The sequence below is a fragment of the Phaethon aethereus genome, assembly GCF_964289735.1.
Source record: "Phaethon aethereus genome assembly, chromosome: W".
NCBI classification, from domain to species: domain Eukaryota; kingdom Metazoa; phylum Chordata; class Aves; order Phaethontiformes; family Phaethontidae; genus Phaethon; species Phaethon aethereus.
In genome coordinates this window covers 8313555-8335747 of record NC_138581.1, presented here as the reverse complement: position 1 = coordinate 8335747, position 22193 = coordinate 8313555, and positions in this window count along the sequence as shown.

The following is a 22193-nucleotide window of genomic DNA, read 5'->3' as shown; positions in this document are numbered from 1 at the left end:
AAAGATGGAGCAATTCATATCTATGAAGTGTTTAGAGAACTTTTAGTGAAAGATGCAATGCATTATTATCATTGCAAATAGTGAGTTTTCCTCTCCTGTTTCTCATGCTTGTTAAGCCAATTTTCAATTGTTGTTTCTTGATTTCCTGCACATGAAAAGATCACAAAGTGTCGAGTCATTTCTTTTTTTTGTTCTTTTTGCAGCCCTTATCACTCCCACTAGAATTACAGTACCTGCTTGCAATCGTATAGCATTACTTATTGAGAAACATCTGACTGCTGTAAGAATGGCCTGAAAACAAAGATGCCACTGCAGCTGTAACACAATGGCACATTTTGAAGCTGTTTACACTTGTTTTGTGCAGCTCGAGATCAGGAATTTCATCTGTTATGGAACATCAACTTGCTAAACACAAAACTTTCCTAGCCAAAAAATTCACTATGTGAAACTGTAATCTTGAACAAGCTGATAAAAATAGAATGGAAGTGAGCCTAATGAAGATACTGGATCTCATAGAAATGTAGCTGTATTAGAAATGAGGGATGTTAAGAAAAGCATGCTAAACAGTAGAGCCAAATCCAACATCTCACTCTGCATGACTATGAGATAAGGAAGAGCTTGGAGTGCTACAAGGAATATTTCAGAATGAAACAAATTCTTATTTCTCCTGTTGAACCATTTTAGACCCGTTGCCTAAGAGGGCTCTATAGTGGGGAAAAAAAATATAAAAAAGCACTTCTAAATGAATGAAGATTAAAATGACCTTGTTGGATATTTTTACAAAAACTGCATTTGCAACTAAAAGCTCTCAGTCTATTTTCAGGGAGTAATCGAGGGCATTATTAATCTGCTTCAACTTAACCTTCTGAGTCTGGATCGAAGATGGTCATCATCATGTTCTTGATATTAATATAAGAAAATGGGCAACATTTGGATATAATTCGTCCTATCCTAGGATAGGAGCCTATGATAGATGTAGTGCCTCTGGTAATGCCTTTCTCTCAGCTGATTATAGACAGATTTTCAAATAACTGTCTCAGACTTAGACATCACATTTTTATATGTATCTAGAGTTAGGTTAAATGAATGCCAACTCTAAACCCCTCTAATAAATCTTAATGTAGGAATAGAGTAAGAGTTTCCCCAAATTAGAAGACATTAAAGGCAAAATCTTATCTATTGCATTTAGTCCCCTAGTTTCATACCACTGATTTCATCCGGGGGGGGAAAAAAAAGGCAAAAACAAAACAAAACAAAACAAAACAAACATGCACTCTTCACTTTCAATGTTAAGCACTGGTGTGGTTTGCACACATCAAATATCTACTCCTTTCAATCTAATAAATTAGATTGAATAGATTAGAATAAATCTAATAAACAGGTGTGTACAATTGCCCCCCTCTTCACTCAATTCACACACATGTTGAAACAAACTAACACTCTCTATAAAAAGGACTGTGATTTTTCAGTTATATTGATTGGATTGCATATAAAAAAAGTGTGCAATAGACTCAGTGCAAGGCAGGGCATACTAATCTCTGAAATTCCTCATATACATTAGAAACCTTAAATTTCTTTTTGGTTTTGTTGTTATGAATCAGTATGCATCACTATCATCTACATTGAAAATCCAAATATGATGCTATTAAGCAAAGCTAGCTACTCATAGTTATAAACCTCATTCACAAAAATGTCATTTTCTTCCATTTTCATTCACAAATATATTGTGATTAGCTCTAATTCCTATGATTCTCCAAGAATATGTAATAAATGTTTCACGTGAATATCACCCTACATTCAGAATACTTACTAAATGAGTTCGTTAAATGGGTGTATATTGTGTAACTGGTCATTTTAATCTCCTTATAATCAGTATTCAACTGGGACAAGATAATTGCAATAAAAAAGAAGAAACATATCAACAAACCATCCAACTATCAGTTCTTAGCTAGACATTGACAATTAAATGATAAGGTCATCATCTTTGGCAGAAAAGCAGGGCATCTTCCTTGTAACTTCGGCATTGACGTTGCTAACACAAAAAGTGTTGATTTCTAATGTTGTTTCAGACTACATTTCATTTTCCAAGAGATTCAGATTACAACTTCATCACATTTAGTATCTGTATTAGTATCTCATGGAAGATACTTCACAGGAGGAATTTGGAAATGACATATCATAGCCACACACATTTACTTTGGATTGCACGGACCTGCTGAACCCTAGCTGAAAATGGTAAACCCAGGACTTTTGTGAAGCATCCCTGGGTTTCAAAAACTTCAGTCACTTTTGAATGTGAAGGAGTAAAATATTACCTCTGCTCGGATTCTGAAACATCATCTTTAAACAGAAGTTAATAATATTACAGAGGTAACAGTGAGAAGTTAATGCTTCTCTCTACAACTACTTGAAAAGGGGTTGTGGTGAGGTGGGTGTTGGTCTCTTCTCCCAAGTAACTAACAACAGAATGAGAGGGAATGGCCTCAAGTTGCACCAGGGGAGGTTTAGATTGGATATTAGGAAAAATTTCTTTACTGAGAGACTGGTCAAGCACTGGAACAGGCTGCCCAGGGAGGTGGTGGAGTCACCATCACTGGAAGTCTTCAAAAAACATATAGAGGTGGCACTTAGACATGGTTTAGTGGACATGGTGGTGTTGGGTTGATGGTTGGATTTGACGATCTTAATGGTCTGTTCCAACCTTAACGATTCTGTGATTCTGTGATTCTGTTTGGGGAAAAAAAAAAAGAAAGAGTTTTAAATGACATTTGTTCTTTTTGCATGTACTGGACATCTTCAGTGCTATGAATACCCATCCAGCTGTAGGAAATTTTTCAGTTCCCTCTCAAAATCAGCAAAATTAAACTCAGCCCTATAAATGACATTCTTGCTGCTGGGCAACATTAGTCATTGCCATGCTGACCATTACCAAATCCCTTTTCAGGTTGCACCCTTACTCTTTTGAAGTCTCTTATTTTTTCAGATGTGAAATAGAAATTAAATTTAGCTACCTCATGCCATGCTGTTTAGGTGCTGAGATAAATAGATATTTCACCCTCTCACAATTCCAAAAATATATTATTTTAATTTCTTGATTTTATATAGAGGTTTCTCTCTTAGATGGCTTTTGATCTGTTGAGGGTGTGGCAACTAACCTCATATCCCAGAGAAATAAGGAGAGAGAGGAATGCAGAACTCTCAGTCCCCAAATCTCCTGCCTTCCCTGTTAGTGCCCTATGTCCAACCAATATTTGATAATTTCTTCCATCCTGGCCAAGTGCATTTTGCCAGGACCTCAAGGGCAGGAAATTCCAGCTAATATTTACTGCAAAGAATATGTGTAAGAGAAGACGAATGACAAGGGACAGAGTATATTTATTTAATCTCTAGCCCATTTTCATTTCCAGGATTTTGTCTACATGCTTTACTGAGCCTCTGCTCAGAAATTAAGACTGCTCTCTTTAAATCTTATGCCCTGCTTTGGCTTTGAAGCTGTTTCAAAAGCTGGCAGCTTGGATGTGGCACAGCCATGCCGGCATATTTTAAAGTGTTGGATCTAATACTAAGCTTTCAGTGCTGGAAAAGAAACACAATTTGCTTTGAGGGCTGGACTTATTATTGAGAAACATTGATGTAATCCAACTTTTTCATTAAATCTCTCTTGCTCCCTCTTTTCTTCTACTGCTCCCTCCCTTTCCCTCTCTCTCCCACACACATGAACTCATACATACTACTCACAGGCACACTTGTACCTCCTTCTTTTTCTCTCCCAGTCCCTCTTATACCAGAAAAAGAATTGAGCCTCGTGATTTCAGAAGGAAGTAGCAGCTTGATTTAAATACATCATTAAAAAGGAGAAGATAGCAATTCTAAAATCTTCTAGATATTATTTCATTATTTGCTAGTTTTCCAAAAGAAAATGTCACGCTTTACTGCATAAGCCAGGTTGTGTTAAGATACTGATCCGGTAATCCAAATGCATGAAACTTTGCATTTTGCACAAAACAAAATATTGATTATGCAACTGTCTTGCACCTTTATGCTGTCCCAAAATGAGATGAAATATCATTAGTTTATGACGCTCATTGAAGATGAAGGATGAGAGAGGAAGAAAAAGATAAAGGAAAATTTCTCTGTAGTCAAAATAATCTGTTTTTCAGAACTCTTGTTCTGTGATTTGTCTTTCACTTTACCATTTTATGACCCTTAGCAGAAAGGATAGAGTTAAAAGAGATGTGGCAAATTTCCACCACTAGCGTTACAAGAATGCACAGCTAAACATTTCCCCAGAGTAGTTACTCCAGCCACTGGCATGACATTCATTCAGCTCTGTCTTGTAACCATGTACTGTGTCAATGTTAAAGCAATAAGATCTTTAGCACATCTGTCTGCTTAGCTCCAGGACTTCGCATTAGGGACCTCCAATGCAATGCTATTGATGAACAGCTGGTGGCAGGAGGATCGTGCTGTTCAAATGAGTCTATATTGATCTGCATTTCAGGTGAGTTTGGATGTCATGTCAACAGTTGTAGAGTGGACCTTACCCATCAGGAAAAGATCATTAACCACACAGTTTCAGTCTAAATGTATGATATAGGAATATATATACATATATATACTTTTTTTTTCTTTTTTTTGTCCATTATTGCTTGGTTTGCTAATACCAAGCTAACATACTCACTTTTAGTATGTCATTTGTCACAAAGTTGGCACCTTTTCTTATAATCATGGAGAAAAGCCAGACAAGTAGAAATGTCATTCTCTTAGGTCTGATATTTTTTGAATGCCAAGATAAAAAGTACTCCATTTCACTTATTTGTGAAAGAACTCGGTGATTACTGAATGTCTAAGAAAGCAAAGAGAAACATCAGCCCTGAGCACATGACAATTTCACCAATGTTGTTCTTGCTTTACTTTCAACAAATGACTGTAAGTACAGCTGTAAGAGTAAGACTAGACATCAGAATTTTTTGAGGGAATGACTCATATAAATACGTAACTAGCTTTCCAAAGTGGGGGAGGAGGGTCAATGTCTTGAAGCTCTCCTTTAATTCTATTTAGTGAGATTTCAATGTTTTAACCAGCCTGAGATTCTGTTCCTTTGTTTTATTGTCTTACTTTTCTTATAACTAAAAAAAGAGCTAGGTGATTTAATTCTGTTTTAAGGCTTCAAAACCATGAGTACGAATTTTATTAATTACTGATTTTTATTGATCCTACGATTAACACTCATTCACTGCATGTTTTAAAGCTATGGGAATAGGGATTTTTTCAAGTGTAAATTTAATTCTTAGAGAAAAGCAGAAGCACTGAAAACCAAACCCTAAATCAGTTTGTCTGTAGATAATAGCGGTAAGAAAAACATCTTGTTAGTAGCATCTGTCTTGGCGAAGTTTAATATAAAATTCAGTGTCCATGGATGCTGACACTTTATAGTTTGTTAATGAGAGAAGAAATTACAAATTGTCTGTATTTTAAATTGTCATCAGGTATCTTCTTGAATGATAAATGCATTTTAATACTTGTTCCCAGGGAGAAATGCATTTGTCTTCCAAGGATATGAAAATTAGCTAAGAAACCTGTGACATAAGGTCATATTGCAATTTTGTTATCTTTTGTTTATTTTTTCTCTCTCTCTCTCTCCTTATGTACATATGTATATATATACATACAGATTCATGCTGTATATTCATATATGCATATGTGTATGTGCATACATAATTTTATATAATACGCATTTGGATACACATGGACAGAGCAACTCTGGGTCAGTGATAACTATTACAGTCTGTGTGTTGTTCAGAATAAATCTACCACACAATTTAATTTGTTGTTTCTATCTCCATGTGCGTATCTGTACAATTGCATGTGTACATATGTGTATAAACAAGAATCTGGTTAGAATTGTCTTTGTCCACTGTTGTTTACAGCTGAATTGGATGGGTCCCAGAGTAAAAAGAACAGTAACTACTCCAGGGGCCACCCATGGCCCTTGAGATTGTTGAACATCAGTAGGATTATATTGAAAAGCATAAAGAAGAGAAAAAAACATTCTTTGGTATCCATGAAGACAAGAGTTTTTTCTTTGTTTTTCAATAAATGCTTTCAGTTTTGCATTGGTTTTCACCTCACCCTTACTATTCTGTCTACATTGTCTGCACTCTGCTTAGGCCATCATGTGCAAATTTTAGCCAATGTTGTGATTAAACGTGCCACATAAATCATGCTACTGTTTAACTGAAAGCATCCCTTCATCTTTGGACCAAATTCTTCATCAGGTACAAATCAGAATAATTTTCCATTTTAGCTATACCTGTGTACACTAATCATATGTCTGTTTCTTGTATTGATATTGCAATATTATTATGATATTAATGTCTATGAAATATTGTATAGAAGTATTTTTTAAAAAATGGAGAAGCTGAGTTGTACCCAAATTTCCAAGCTCCGTTGCAGATTTGGAAAAGGGTTGTATAAGGGTTAAACAATGTGTAAGGGTTAAACAATGTAGTAACAGCAATAATAATTATTCTAAATTGCACCATTTCACTTGGGTAAGATTTGGATTTGCCATTCAGTCTTTTTAGCACAGGAAGTGCATTCTGACCTTGACTTTAAAACTACCATTAAGTGATTACTCCTAAGCTTTTACAAAGATCTCCCTTTAGAAGCACTACCAGAAATATTTAGAATTTTTGAGAGCTGCAAATATAAACATGGTCATTTTCACATTTTAACAGATAGACTTGAGATAAGAAAGGTTTGGAAATGGCTTCTACACAAATATAAACATTTCCTCTCTTCCCATCCCTGTTCCATTTGAGAATAAGTAGCAACAAAAAAGGTTTCTTAATACCCAATGGTGTACGTAACACTGGCAGAAGCATGTGTCTTCTATGGGTTTATGGTGAGAAATGTCAATATCAAAGTGTTTGTGACAGCTCTTATCTCTGCTCTGTTGGGCTGCATGTGTATTAAAAGTTGAAAGCTAACTTACTTTTTCTTATTTTATGTCTGTTTCAGCAGCTTAGACCATTCAACCATCACAACAAGGTCGCACGAACACATGGTGGATGTTCTAAGTGGAATCATAAAAGTTTGGCCACTTACCTTAAACGAACCCACACATTTGCATTGACTATTTAAAAAACTCATAGCAAAAATAAAAAACATAAGAATAGAAGCACTGGTTCAGATCAAGGATTCTTCTTGCCTGTATTGCTTCTCTAACGGTGACCATGAAATATGCCTAGGGAAGAGCAAAAGGAGGGCAAGCTAGCAATAATATATCGTGTAATTAAACTGCATGGAAGGTGCCTTGAGGAATATCTGTGAATGTGGGTGGTCCTACGTAAGGTTTAAACTCAACCTGCAAGTTTGACTGTCATTCACTGCCTTAGCAATATCTGCTTCCATGGTAACATACTCTGGAAAATAAAATCAATTAATCAAAATGAAAATGTCTTTGAAAACATTTCTGACCAATGCTACCAATGGATCAGATCTTCTGCACACCCTAAGAAAGAACATTATAAACAAGATCCTTATCATGTAACTAATGTGCTAAGTCAAAATCTGCCATCCAAAAGCAGACCTGTGGTAAAAATTCAGGAATCCAAAGCTGTGTTTGCCAGTTATGGATGTGTGTGACTGCTTCGCTATACATGCATAGAAGCCCGTAAGTATCAGAAGCAACAGCTTCTGGTGAATGTGAACTGAGAAGGGATGACATCCATGTAGTCCTGTGTTGTCACCATGTATTAATTAAAGCAATAACAGTAATTTCCACTTCTACAGCCTTTTCATTCAAGCACTTTCCATGCTTTAATTCGTTAACCTGTACAACAGCTCTGTGAGGGTGCCTATGCAGTAACAAGTCTGGGTCAAGCTCTGTCACTGTCATTGTTCTCACTCTTCCTCTGTCTCTGCCCCTTGCTGTTGATGCCTAATTTAAAGTGTGGTTCTGCACCACTTACTCTGACTAAGCAATATTTAGTCACACAGGTATTCATCTAAGGGTAATATCAAGGATATCTGTGTCTGGCAGGTGCTGAGCTTCTACTCTGAACCCTACCAGCCAAGCACAGGTAGAAGAGCTCCCTTCTGCTTTCACTGTGAAGTATTTATGTTAAGAACTTGTTTACTTTTACAGTGTTTCTACATCTGTCTGGGAACACTGTGTGATACCACAATATAGAAAATGAAAATAGTGTTACAGAATTGATATCACTGTCATTTCTTCAAGAGACTTTTCAATGCAATTCATGGTAAAGTATTATGCAAAAAAAAGGGAGCCATATCTATCACATTAAAATAAGGGTGATGCTTTCAACATTGCCCTGTTGTTATGCAACAAATAAAACAGGGGCTGATTTACTACAGTGCACTGAGTGGGACTTGTATCTCACTCATTAGTACCATTTCATCCCCTGCAGCACATTACATGCACTGACTTCCTAGCTCCCTCCTCTCTGTCTTCCCTAATTCAGGACAAGGATGTGCTCAGCCCTGACAGCAGCACAGTTTTATAGATTTTTAAGGCTCAAAAGGATCATTCTACTATTTATTATCAGAAAGCTAGGATTTCATTTAGGAAAGTAGTTGCTAGGCTAGTACTTGCTAGAGATCCTCACCCTCAGAAAACATGCAAACACAGATGAAAAAACAAAGGAAGTTTCTGGAAAGAGCCATTTGTAATCTGGCCTCAAGTTGCATCAGGGGAGGTTTAGACTGGATATTAGGAAAAATTTCTTCACCGAAAGAGTGGTCAGGCATTGGAACAGGCTGCCCAGGGAGGTGGTGGAGTTGCCATCTCTGGAAGTGTTCAAAAAACGTGTGGATGTGGCACTTCAGGACATGGTTTAGGGGACATGGTGGCGCTGGATTAATGGTTGGACTTGATGATCTTAAAGGTCCTTTCCAACCTTAGTGATTCTGTGATTCTGTGATTCTGTGATTCTGTGTACTGCTGGAATAAAACCTCAATTTAGTTACATAAAAAGATCTACAGTCCTTCCTACTATCTAAACAACTTCCAGAGGCAAAGTTTTATCCCAAGAACAAAAGAAATGGAATAAGAAAATCATTATTATTATCATTATTGTTAGAGGTTGTGTACAATTAAGTACAGTAGGGAAGTGATTGTGCCCCTGTACTCGGCACTGGTGAGGCCACACGTCGAACACTGTGTTCAGTTTTGGGCCCCTCACTACAGGAAGGACATTGAGGTGCTGGAGTGTGTCCAGAGAAGGGCAACGAAGCTGGTGAAAGGTTTGGAGAACATATATTAAGAGGAGTGGCTGAGGGAACAGGGGTTGTTCAGTCTGGAGAAGAGGATGCTGAGGGGAGACCTTATCGCTCTCTACAACTACCTGAAAGGGGGTTGTGGTGAGGTGGGTGTTGGTCTCTTCTCCCAGGTAACTAGTGATAGGATGAGAGGAAATGGCCTCAAGTTGTGCCAGGGGATATTAGGAAAACTTTCTTTACTGAAAGAGTGCTCAAGCATTGGAACAGGCTGCCCAGGGAGGTGGTGGAGTCACCATCACTGGAACTGTTCAAAAAACGTATAGACGTTGCCCTTTGGGACACAGTTTAGTGGGCATGGTGGTGTTGGGTTGATGATTGGACTTGATGATCTTAGAGATCTTTTCCAACCTTAACAATTCTGTGATTCTGTGAAAATCCTCTGCTTGGTAAGGATGTACTCTTCTCATTGAAGAGATTAAGATAGATTGGGGCAGAAACTACAATCCTTCAGTTCTGACAATGCAGAAGATTAATTAAGAAAAATAACAAACTCCTTTGCATTTAGTTGTCTGTGAACTCTTCCCCAGTTGTCTTTGAGTGGGATTTCTACAAGTAAATTAGCATGCCTGGATGTTTGTTAATATAAGAGAGAGAGCCACTAAACCAGTGCATCACTTGCAACTTCTGCTCAGACAAGGCTTTTGCCTAGGACAGGTAGATCAGTCTTCACATACGTTTAATAACTGAAGATATAGGATGGCTTATGACTGCACAAATCCTCATTGGTACTTTAGACTGTGATGTTTACATAATGTTGGTGAATGAGAATGAAAGGTCTTTTGATTGCTCATGGTCATCTACATAGACTTCATGTCTGTTGAATGACTGAATGTCTGACTCTTCTTTCTGGTGGTCCCTTTTTTGTGGATGTCAGTACCATAGCAAGGAACGCCAATTTCTAAGGACCCTGTGCTGTAGTATCTGAGCAAGCAATTTATATTGTACATAATTTTAGTCGTTCTGGCCATCAAGCAGGTAAAGCCGTGTACTGCCTATGTTCATCTAAGGTAGCTCTCTGTTGATAAACTACATCAAGTTAAATTCTGCAATGCCAGAAAAAGAAAAAATCTTAATTAATAGTTTTCCCATAAAATGCTTTCCCTCAAGACACTTTTTTGAGAATAAGGGAAATTGTGGTAGCTCAGATCCGCCTACAGTTATTTATGGCAAATGTTGGTTTCTGCCGAGTGACTGTTCTATGGGTATGTAACAATATATTTATCCCTTGAGCACTGACGGTGTTCATGCACCTACCTGAAGAAAAGTAAAGGACGAGTTAGAATTAGCAAGGTATTATGATATGAAGATCACAAGACAAGTGCTAAATATTATATTATTATGAGTCATGTCATTGCTTACATCATTGAGTCATACTGCATTTCTGATAAGATTAAATGAAACATCAGATGTCGATGGTGAAATACTGTAAAAAAAAAAAAGTGCAATAACAAGACAATCATAAACCTTACAATAGATTCCGTATTTGTGGAGAATCAGAAAATTACAGCAACTGGAAAAAAATTGAGATAGGTTGGCACATCTATATACCTACAAACCTACCTACAAACTATAAGAACGTAGTTTGTTTGCCTTGCTTCTCCTTTCCCCTTTCCCCTTTCCCTTTTCCCCTTTCCCCTTTCCCCTTTCCCCTTTCCTTGCTTTTCCTTGCCTTTCCTTTTGCCTTTCCTTTGGCCTTTCCTTTTTCCTTGCCTTGCCTTTCTCCTTTCTCCTTTCTCCTTTCTCCTTTCTCCTTTCTCCTTTCTCCTTTCTCCTTTCTCCTTTCTCCTTTCTCCTTTCTCCTTTCTCCTTTCTCCTTTCCTTTCTCCTTTCCTTTCCTTTCCTTTCCTTTCCTTTCCTTTCCTTTCCTTTCCTTTCCTTTCCTTTCCTTTCCTTTCCTTTCCTTTCCTTTCCTTTCCTTTCCTTTCCTTTCCTTTCCTTTCCTTTCCTTTCCTTTCCTTTCCTTTTCCTTTCCTTTCCTTTCCTTTCCTTTCCTTTCCTTTCCTTTCCTTTCCTTTCCTTTCCTTTCCTTTCCTTTCCTTTCCTTTCCTTTCCTTTCCTTTCCTTTCCTTTCCTTTCCTTTCCTTTCCTTTCCTTTCCTTTCCTTTCCTTTTCCTTTCCTTTCCTTTCCTTTCCTTTCCTTTCCTTTCCTTTCCTTTCCTTTCCTTTCCTTTCCTTTCCTTTCCTTTCCTTTCCTTTCCTCTCCTCTCCTCTCCTCTCCTCTCCTCTCCTCTCCTCTCCTCTCCTCTCCTCTCCTCTCCTCTCCTCTCCTCTCCTCTCCTCTCCTCTCCTCTCCTCTCCTCTCCTCTCCTCTCCTCTCCTCTCCTCTCCTCTCCTCTCCTCTCCTCTCCTCTCCTCTCCTCTCCAACACTTCAGTAGCATGTGTATCAAAGAAAGTGTCTTACATTTGTCACCCCTTGCATGCACACCCCCACACACACCCCCCCATCCCTCCCACACACGCGCAAATAGATTTGCTTATACAAAAAGTGTTCAAGGAAAAGGCTGTGCTTGCCTGAAGCAGAGGCCAGATGCTTTGACTTCCAGCTTTCTTCCATCAAAGCTGTGCAGTTTCGAAATTAAAATCTACAGCAATAATGAAACATATTAAAATGCATGCAAAGTCTTGAGGGCTTATAATATGCTAAAAACTGGCAATGCATGTTTACATCCATATATCAACTTGGATGTGCTGAAAAGATTTAAAGTGTAAAATATGCAAATATGTGTCATATTGTCACACTTGGTCTCCCTAATGGAACTCCCTTTCATCTCAACTTTCCTTAATTTCATGAATATTGCATGCCCCTCACACCTTTTACTCCTGCTGTTGCTAGGCTGAGAAGATTATGAAAATATGTTAATAGTAACTTTCATCAAATAAAAGTTGCAATATTCTAAATAATGAAAAAAGTCTCTTAAAATACAAATGGTCAAGTTTTTTTAAGCTATTTTATTTTCCACTGGAAGCTCAGATAACTACTGGCCAATTAATTTAATAAAGAAATGATAAAAACCTTTGCATGCAAACTGGCAAATTGAGGAAATAGTTGTGTGCATGTGTGCACACACATGTATGTTTGCACATAAAGATGATAAACATCTTGGGTAGAACTATCTGGACAAAGAACCTGAGAAGGATTTCTGTTTTGTCACAATTTTGTTTAGACACCAGACCCTTTGCTTATTTTCTTTGATTTACAAGGCCTGCTAAGCAAGCAAAAGTAATTTAAAAATTTTCCTCACATTTGTTATATAGCCCCATTCTTCTAAAGTTTTCAGAAACCAGCATTTCTTTGATGAACAGAGCTCTTTGGACATTTGGGGACAAAATATTTGAGGTAAAATATAATTTTGAAAAGGATTTAAAAAAAAATTATCCTAAATTATATGCATTATTTCTAGTGGATTGTCAATTCACTTTTGGCATTTGAGTTAACTTCTTCAGATTAATTCAAAAGTTTCCTTGTGTATTACATTTCTGTTGCTAAAAGAATTCATTAATGAAAACAGTTTTTTCTGTTTTCAGGTTTTAAAGGAAAAGGAGGGAAGGGAAGGGAAGGGAAGGGAAGGGAAGGGAAGGGAAGGGAAGGGAAGGGAAGGGAAGGGAAGGGAAGGGAAGGGAAGGGAAGGGAAGGGAAGGGAAGGGAAGGGAAGGGAAGGGAAGGGAAGGGAAGGGAAGGGAAGGGAAGGGAAGGGAAGGGAAGGGAAGGGAAGGGAAGGGAAGGGAAGGGAAGGGAAGGGAAGGGAAGGGAAGGGAAGACAGGAGAGGTCACAAGAAAACAGGTGATGTACAACATACAGGAAATGACTTAGTACCATCTTAACAAAGTCACAGGATGGCTTAAACAACAGTGTACTGTTGGCGGGTGTAGTGTGGCCTTAAAAATACATAATATCTTTGTAGGAGAAATAAGTGTGGATGGGAGGCGCTGGCCACAGAGAGAAACATGTGGCCGCTGCTGGGGGAAAGGATGGATGACAAGAGGCAGAGGTGGATGTTGTCATGGGTTGCTGATGCGGCACTTATTAGGCTGTCATGGGCATGTATCTGCAGGGTGTCCCTTCCAGCAGAAGTGCTGAGGAAAAGGCTTGCACCCTGCGGGCTCTGGTGGTGGTATATGGTCTGCTCCCACAGAGGGAAACAAGCGCCTGAGAACATCTCTCCTTGTGAAACCAGAGCAACACACTAGACATCATCCAGATACACTTTTGAAATCCAACATTTTGCAAATGCAAATGCAACAATCCAAATGCAATAGACTAATATTATAAAGTGTAAAATGTTTGTCTGATTACTGTTTCCTTTATTAAAAATCAAGGAAGATAACAAGGCAAGTTTTCTAAGCGTGTCTGCTGCAGCCTTCTTGCAGAGGCAGAACCCTCACATGAAATGGGCCTGTTTTCAAGGAAGAAATTACAGGTCCACCTCAGTTCATGTGTCTAGACATTAGGCTGGGGCAAACTGACAGAAAAACAAGTAGAGGTTTAATTTTATCAAACACCGTTCAGAAACATCTCCCTACTTCATCACAGCACTACCATGGTTGCTGTCGACAGATGGCATGGTGAAACCTCTCTGTAATAATCATGTAACTTTCTAAAACTGTTCCTTTTATTATCTGTCCTAAGCTCATCTATTTTTAACTGCTGAGATTTATTATAAATGGAATAGCACAGCTTATAAGGTCGGGTAACCCTTGATTACAGCTACTGTAAATCAACCTAGATTCATTTTAATGAGACACATCATTCTTTCTTTTTTTTTTCCCCTCATTTTAAAGAGTTTCACAAAGAGCAAACTTTTCCATTGATTGATGCGTGATCATTTTTTGGTTTGTTTTTCCCAAAGATTTCAATCAATGAATTTTCATTTCCTATTTCCAGAAACTCTGAGAGTTTTAGTTTTTTAGTTTTTTGCTCTTTTTTTAGCAGAACCACTGGAAACACAGAGCGAGCTGTGGCTGTTAAAAATGAAACTTTGCATTCTAAAATAGAATACATACTTCTCATAGCTCTGTAATTCTTCTACAGGTTTGGGATACAAAGGTTAGCTTACACAAATAAAGCCATATGGGTTAGATGCTGAAAGCATTTTAAGAACTTCTGTTGCACTTTAAATGCTGTTTACTCTGCACCAACTCACAAAAATCACACCTAGCAATGGGTTAGGTATCTCCAGCTGTAGATGTTAGTTGAACTGAAGGTCCTCAAAACTCGTGTACCCAGAGGGAGTATCACCCAAGCACTGTACATATAACTCACTATTGGGCTCCAGAAGACCAAAGGTTCAGACTGTCACTGTGTCTGCTCTTAAGCTCCATGGAAAAGATCCATCACTCACTTTCCAGCAGGGATCCAGATGTGACTCTGCCTACTGGAATAACACAGCTGGACACCGACTTAACCCCAGGACCCCACATCCAAACAGTGTCTTTGTTACTGACCAGTAGAGCTACGTCTGCTTCAAGCTATCTTTGGTCCTATGTATCTTACAGTTGTGGCTAAAAAGCAGGCCTGTGTCGACAGAAGGGACAAAGAATAGCCTTTGTCCCCTACCGATCTACCATTTTGCATCCAACTTTCTGAGGGTCGGCACTGCCGGATTGAATCTCCCTGTGTTGCTGTAAACTGCAGTCCATTTATGATGTTCTAGTTGAGTGCAAACTACTGACACAGTAAGCAAAAAATGCCTGCTTCTTTCCCTCCTCATTAATGCCATCTTCTGTTTATCTGTATGCAGCAAATTCGACACTTGAAAATATGTGTGATTAGATGGCATGTGTATTCCTTTAAGAGACTTTATTTCTTAGCAAGGCTTCTGAAGAGTCTATTTCTTTTAATTTTTCATAAAGTGTAGCTTATGAAAAATTTAAATGAAATCATTTAGTAGTGATTGCTCCATAAACACAACATGAACTCCTTTAAAATTCCAATTATATAGGAGCTCACCTTTTTAAGTGGTTCTGAATGAGAATAGCTAAGTTGCAACCGCAGCCCTTTCAGATGGATGGGGTGTAAAAACAAGGGCTTGGCCATTTTTGGCCATTAGAAATCCACGGCTTTTTTACCTGCCATGGAAGTATAAAGGTGGGTAGCTCGATGACCTAGCTAAATTCCAAATGGAATAATTACATTCTAGCTACTTAAAATGCTCCCTGCCTTTTCAGTTGCAGTCAATATTCTTCACTCCCTCCCCGCTGACAACGAGCTTTGCCACTGCCCTTGTTAAGCAGCTGCCGTGTTCCACCCGGAGTTAGTGGCATTTTGCTGGTTTTTAAAATAGTAATAGACTAGCACTTACACGCTTAGAGGATAGTATAGGAGAGAAGCTGACTACTTTATAGACTGTTAATAGACAGATATTAAGGTATGGTGTCATAGTCACTATGAAGGATATGTACAGAGATGCGCATTAAGATGGTTCCATCAGAGACAATAAAGCTGTGCTAATTTACACCCTTTAGAAGACAATTTCAAATTAATGAATAGATTCAGAAATACAAGCCTGATCCTGATCTTTATGCGACATAAATTGGGACCAATTCCATCAAAGTAAACCAGATGGTAAATATGATCAAACGCAGACCCTTTGACTTTACCACCTTCAGGGAGAAGACTCTCCTACTTAACTTTAGGCATGCACTTAACTTTGGTTTTTGTTAATGGAAAAACTTGCTGGGATAGAGAAGCTAATTTCACCTTTTTTTCTAGAACAAAACCCATTTTAATAGTGTTGAACATCTGAAGAAGTGATGTGCTTTTAAAGACAAACATGTGACAAAGTTTCAACAGAAGTATTTCTGAATTTGAACACAAATGCATGCTTTCTATTGTTCTGGCAGTGTACTCAGTAGCACATCCTTCATCATGCTTTTTGAGTGCATTCTGTGTTCTTGCCCTTTTACTAACATGTATATAAACAGAAAATGCTTGTCAGAATTTTTGTACTAAACCAAACAAAAAGGAGATAAATAATGTCAGCTCAAATTTAGCACACATACTCACAAACGCATTTTTCTATTATTCAACGAGCTTGATTTTTAACATATATTTCCTGCTGTAGCATAAGCCTGTTACCTCTTACTCCTCAAGAACCAGGGAGAATAATTCATTCCTCCTCCCTTTACAATGTCATTTTACATATTTGTAGATAGATATTTTATATCTCCCCTCAATCTCCTTTTTGCCAGTATGAACATGACCAGCTCTGTTAACCTTTCCTCAAACTGGCAGCATTATTTTCCAGCCCTTTTTATGATTCTCTTGCTCTTCTCTGAATCCATTCCAATCAGTCTTTTTTTTTTTTTTTTTAAATACAGTGCAAAATATTCCAGCATAGCATTGGTTTCCTAGAAAATAGAGGGGGAGAAAGAGAGGGACATCAATATTTGCGAGTTCAAAAGTGAGGTTCATTATGATTTAACTGCACATGCTCAATGTGTCGAACAAGTTCAGGACTTACTGTCTGTGAAACTTGAATAGATGTGATCGAAATCAGAATGGTGGCAAGTGGCAATGATTACCCAAATGGATTCAAAATATGCAGATATATTTTAAGTATGTCACTTTTCTTCACTACCTAATCTATATAATGCTTCTAATAAGGCATGTGAATTGTTGAACTTAACAAAAACCTTACACAACCATGTTCATCTTCCTGGGACTGTTTCCTCCACCATGTGAGAAAACCTGTGAGTGTTCTCGGAGCGGTATAACATCCAAGACAACATTGTAGTGAAAATGTTATTTTCCTTCTATCCTTCTGATGACTTGTTGGTGTACTGCTCCGTACACACTATTCCTTGAAGTTGTATTTACATAGTGTAGTTAATGCTTTTACATTTTATTTATCTTTAAAACTTTCTTTTTATTGATTTCATGCCTTTCCTCCACATATCAAGACTGTATTGTAATCTCTTTGCAGCTGAGAACCTTGGAAGATATTAATTATCTGTAGAGAAAGTTAATGCATTCTGTTCCCCAAGTTGCTAGCTAAAGCACAGGAGCTCAGCAAAGTTGCCTGTGAACTTCACACTCCTTGACAGCAAGTGTCAGACACAGTCAAGTTGGGTCCACAATTCTAGGCACAGATTAGATAACCGTGTGGGCAAATGTCAAATGATAAATGTGTGTGTACATAATTATTCAATCGGCACATGTAACCCTCTTAATGCTTGCAAATTAGGCATGCAACTTCATCTACAAGTTAGTCAAATGTGTTTTCACACTCATCTAGCTAAAAAGTCATGCATCCAAACTGTAATAATTATACTATCGCTATGATTCTACTCTCACTTGTAAGAGTCTGGATTCCAAATTTTCATTTAATGACAATTCTCACAAACTGTATAAAAGTCTTTTAAGTTTACATAGAATCAGGTGCTCTGTCTTTAGTTTCTTTCTCAGCATTTTAGAAGCACTATGAAAACAGCAGCTGAAATCCTGTTTAAGATGTGATTGAAAACATCACCTGTTAAACTAGCTGCTTCTTTCTGTATTGTCTGGCCTAAGCCAGAAGAAAATTAAAATATATATTTATGCTATGTGCTAAGATTTAAGTTATTAAACCCCCCAAATCAATGTATTCATATTTTTTTCTTTGCTTTCTGTAATCCTCTCTGCTGGACCTATGAAAATAGACTAGAACATTTCAGCTTCTGTTTACACTCTTAATCCCCTTCTCATTCTCATTCAGAGCGCTCACAGACATGCTGCAGAAAGCACAAAGAAGTCCACATAAAGATTTCCTTTGACACCAATGATCACTGGATCAGGACATAAGTTCCCTGGACTGCCAGGGATTCATTTTCCTTCTCCTGAAAGATGAAAGATAGTTTTCTGTGGCTTTTGGGGTGGACAAGAGGATTCCAATGCATTTGAGGTCTAATGCTAATTAACATAGTACCAAAGAAGACAAAATTGCTGACCTGCAATTTCATTGATATGCTTCCTTCAAATCCAAGAATATAACTGCACTTTCCAAGTTCATTTGGACCTTCTCAATGAGTTCTCAAAAATAGTTCCTGAAGGTTCCATTAGACTTCTGGCAGACAGTTTAACAACGTAGATTAAATTTCAACAGGCCTTGCTGATTTGACAATGTTCATGTTATCCCAATATTCTTTAACTTGGGCTAGCCTAATTCTGCCTTGTGACCTCTTTCTTCCCTTGTTAACTACCACTGCCTTAGGCACTTTGTTATTCTCGGGCTTTACAGTGAAAGCTAAAGCAACACACCCATTAAGCATTTCGGCCTTCTCCGTAACGTCTATTACCTGCTTCTTCCCTTCTGCTAAGTAGCAGACTTAACATTTTCTTTTGTCTACCCTTCATTTCTTAGACTCTTCGAAAACTTTTCCTTGATCCATTTTACATCCTTTGCTAATAGTACCTCATTTTGTGCCTTTGACTTTCTGACTTCTGCTCTTACATGTCCTTACTTTACTCTTATAAGGGACCCTGTGTCAGAGACTGTGAACCAATTTCCACTGTGCTGTTTCACATTTGAATGGGATGTTAAATATTTAAACAGCAAAGTTCTTCTTGTGGTTGTTAAATTAGTATTAAGTGATAGCCAGAGTGAGTATTCAGGGAACAGAAGGGTCCTCTGACTTACAGGCTCAGGTAAATTGCATTAGAACCTAAAAGCTTTTCAAAATGAAGATATCGCACTTAATTGAAGATTTTCTTACTTTTCTTTTTCTCTTTCCTTTTCTCTATGCACAGGTTTAGTGCCAGCTTTTCTGCTCTTTAATAAATAATTAAAAAGTTATTTTGGTTTATTTTCCTATTAATGATGTGGTTGAAAACAACATACAAATAAATAAATTTATATTTTTTTCATTCTGCAACATTTTATATTGGATTTTTACAGCTTCTGTTGAGATACTGAAAACTTTAAAAATCTATAAGAAATAGAATTTGGAGAGGCTTTGCCTGCCAAAAAAAGTTGTGATTTCCACTTCAGGGAGAGAGATAGAATGTTTTGTGGTTTTTTAGGGCTAGACTGTCGTATTTAAAATCCCAATATTTTTCTGCAGAACATTATGTAAACAAAAAAAAATCATTTATTACTTAAAAAAAGAAAACATAAATCAGAAACAGTTCCCCAGAGTTCTACAGGGAAATAAGTAATTTTCTCTTCAAAGACTTGGTTTGTGGACCTTTGAAAGTCAAGAGCAGTGAGTACCACAGCCTCTTTCTTTCACACTACAAGCTATATTACCCTTTGGTTAGTAATGACTTAACCTGAGCCAATGATATTGGGTTTTGCTTGCTACACCTCCTCTCTACACCTACACGTTTTTGCTTTTCCACACCTCCACCATCAAGCATAGAGGTGTAGATGCTTGGGAGTAGGGGATAATTTCCACCTCTTGTAGTATTCAGCTTCAACTTATTTGCACCAGTCCTTTGTGGTCTGACATTTCTCTACTAGTGAAAGTCAATTTGTGTTTTCTGATGGTTACTGAGATGGAAGGAGGAAAAGGCACTCAACCAGTTAGTTGACTGACACTGATGACTGTCACATCTCTCCTCTCAAAACCCTAACTGACAGAGACGGACACTTGTAGTGGAAACCTTTGAGTGTGAGGCTTTACAGTTGCGCATCCAGGAATGTCGTTTTTTCTGGGTTGCATGGGTGCTGAGTTAACATGAAGTGAATTGTTTCCCTCTGTTACCCTGGATCTAGAAGTTTTCAGAGAAATTGCTGATGAAAGACAAATAGATGAAACGTGGTTGACACTACCTCAAGTAAGGGGACCATTGTCGCATCTGGACTGGTGCGCATTTTCCACCAGATTTGCAATGATATTTAAATGCCTAAAGTTATAAATAGGTAGCTAACAATGTTTAAAAGTGTCTGAGCAGATTAAGTATCTAATTTCTCTTAAAATAAGTCCATCTAAAAATCTCACCAAGATTCTAATGGATTTTTTTATCAATATGTTTGCATCATTGTACACAGTAAAAGGGGATAATTTGCCTCTTGGGAAGTCTGAGTAAAGAATGTAACATCCCAAAAGGTATTTACAACAGAGTAAAATGGATAATGGTCTTTATGCACACATTTACAAGTCAGAAATTCACTGCCTTTTCTCGAATAACTTCCAATTTTTAAGTTAACAACTACCCACACAACTATTGTATTCAGTATCAAATGGTCTTTGTTATGTCCATCTCTGGATATAAATCTATCTGTCTTGATCTCATAAGCTAAGTTGGTTTTGCTTGAATGTTCAGAGCATGGTCAAGTTTCATGTTGAAGGAAAGAAAAAAAACATCTTTCAAGGAAAGACTTCTAATATTCCAGGTGCCATGGCTACGTTTTACATTGTGTTATCTTATTTTTTGCCCTCAGTTTTCCTCTTCTAGATCTATTTTTACTTTGTTTTTCTTTGTCTCCCAGCCAGTAAAAGCACGAAACTAAGAATTTCCCCTCAGCAATGGCTGCATTTCTGCTGTGCTTGTCAAATTCTGTATGACCACTGATTATTGCCAAAGGGGTTTTAGGTTTTTTTCTGTACAATTTATTGATGATCTGACTATGTCAAGTGAAGGCTTATACCCTATTTCACAGAATTAAACCAGCACATTTTGAACAAAACATCCGCAAGATTTTATTTTTCTACCTGAAAGATGAGAAAGAGATGGAAGAGCAAAATAGATGAACTGGATGTCATTAAAAAAAAAAATAATAAAATCACTACTGCCAGGAAAAATAATTACTCTGTTTAATCTTATGTCTCGTTCCTTACAGATGCTTTTCTTGATTCCTTCAGGTGGAAGTAAAATGACACATATCCATAATGCAAATATGCTACTATGTAATACAAAAATCTCTATGGAGTTCATGGATTAAACTAGAAACACATTTATGGAAAATTTTGGGCCTGGCATTTCAGATCATTCTTTAAAGGAAAGAGCACAGAAATGGAACTCAAAAAATTTCAGTATGGTTATAAGCATTATCTACTCTATTTAGGTTTTATCCCTTCTGTACCCTATAAAATGCAATAATCGTACTGGCATCTTCTGTAAGGTGATTTGGATAATGGTGATTTAGAAGACCAAGAAAGGTAGAAAATATGTAACAAGTATATATTCATGAACGTCAGGCTCAGTAAAAGAAAATTTTGCTTCAATATTAATGCACATTTGTTCTTAAAAATATTTAAGAAGTTCTGACTGTGAGAATTAATTTTATTAACTTAGTTGTATTTAATTTATCTATTTTAATATAAACTCCATTTATTCTCCAGACTTTATCTGTATTTTTGTTATTAAACTTGATCACTGACTGGACTGAGAGACTGCAGGACCCTCAGTGATCTATAGGAGGTCACTGCTTACTATCACTTGTCAGTATGTAACGAACACAGGATCAGACACCCTTTGGGACCTCTGACTTCTGTAATAAATGGACAGAAATGACTCAAGATTCATATATCTTTAAATGAACACGAAGAATGATGTTGGTTACGCCTTCTGGATGCGGGCACGGTTTTAGCAAAGCATGGTCTTCCAGTCTGTAGTCAAGGTATCTCCATCTTGACGTTTGCTTCGCTTTGCGGTGGGCTGGCTGTGGGCGAGAAGCCTGGATATGTTTACCCATTATGCTTTTGTACGCAAAGTGAAGACACAGCCTTCTCCAGTCTTTCAAGAGGAGAAAGTTGATGCAGATGTCTTTACATGAAAGACTGACTTACTACTCTTTCAGAACAATTGCAGAGTTCTTTAGAGATGCCACATCTTATTATTATTGTACACATTTTTAGGTGTGTAAATATATGCACCCTCGCCCAAAAGGAACAAGAGAATTAACAAGGCAGATAATTTCCTAAAAAAAGTGTGAAAATAAAAAAAAAAAAAGGTGAGAGAGAAAC